Genomic DNA, 1,357 nt, shown 5'->3' with positions numbered 1-1,357 from the left:
TGTGTGTGTGTGCCTGTGTGTCTCTGTGTGTGCCTGTGTGTGTGTGTGCCTGTGTGTCTCTGTGTGTGCCTGTGTGTGTGTGCCTGTGTGTGTGTGTGCCTGTGTGTCTCTGTGTGTGCCTGTGTGTGTGCCTATATGTATCTGCTTGTATGTTTGTGTGTGTCTATGTATGTGTATGTCTGCATGCCTGTGTATCTATGTATGTGGTGCACAGACCCATGCACATACGTGTAGAGGTTAGAGGGGGAAGTTGAGACTATCTCTATTGCTCTAGGCCTTATTCTCTGACTGAATCTGGAGCTTACAAGTTTTGGAATAGACTGGTTGGGCCTCTATGATCGTCCTGCCTCTGATTTTCCTGGCCATTCTGGGGTGAGTGATGCATGCAGGCACATCTAGTTTTTAACCTGGGGGATGAGGACTGAGACTCAGTTCCTCACACAAGTGCTGCCATCCTTTGAGCCGTCTCTTCAGTCCCAAAATTGTGAGATCTTTGCAGAAGAAAACAGCAGCCAATTCAGTTATGGGCAAGCATACTGGGATGTAGCTAGGGTGCATGGATCAAGGGCTGAAGGCTATTTGCAGATAGTGCTTCTACAACCCAAGCCTCAGAGCATCAGACTCGGCACTGCATCCCTCACAGACCAGAGCAGATTAGCTAGCAGTGCTGCAAACCCGGATCAAGAGAAATCATCTGAAGGAGAAGACTGAGGAGAGGCTGGGGTGTCCACATATGGTCAATAGGCATCAGAATGTGACAGCTGAACAAAGAGATGCCGGAAATGACCAGGAAGTCAGGAAGAATTCCAGAGGAACCAAAATACAAAATGGTTGTCTTAAGTATTTTAACAGCCATAAAGGAAGGCATGATAGGATGCCTGTATTTGATTGTTATTATTTTGGAAGTTTGTTTGTTTGAGGGATTTACCATGTACTTCCCTCAAACTCAAAGCAATCCTCCTGCCTCAGTTTCCCAGGTGCTGGGCTTATAGGCATAGTTCACCACATCCAGCAAGGAAGAATGCCTTTGCCTATTTGTGTGTGTGTGTGTGTGTGTGTGTGTGTGTGTATGTGTGTGTATATGTGTGTGTGTGTGTGTGTGTGTGTGTGTGTGTGTGTGTGTGTGTGTGTGTACATGGAAGTCAGAGGCTGATGTGAGGTGTCTTTCTCAGAAGTCATTTAAAATGAATGTGATTTGGTCATGGTACACTACTGCTTTGGGTTGGGGATTTGATCTTGGTGGGAATTTGGATGAGTGATATTTCTGCTCAGTTAAGAATAGATGGTATCTGTAGAAGCAAGAGAGAAAGGAAGGAAGAGAGAGAGAGGGAGAGGGAGAGGGAGAGGGAGAGGGAGG

This window comes from Mus pahari, chromosome 5 (assembly GCF_900095145.1).
Source record: "Mus pahari chromosome 5, PAHARI_EIJ_v1.1, whole genome shotgun sequence".
Classification (NCBI taxonomy): domain Eukaryota; kingdom Metazoa; phylum Chordata; class Mammalia; order Rodentia; family Muridae; genus Mus; species Mus pahari.
This window is presented reverse-complemented; position numbering follows the sequence as displayed.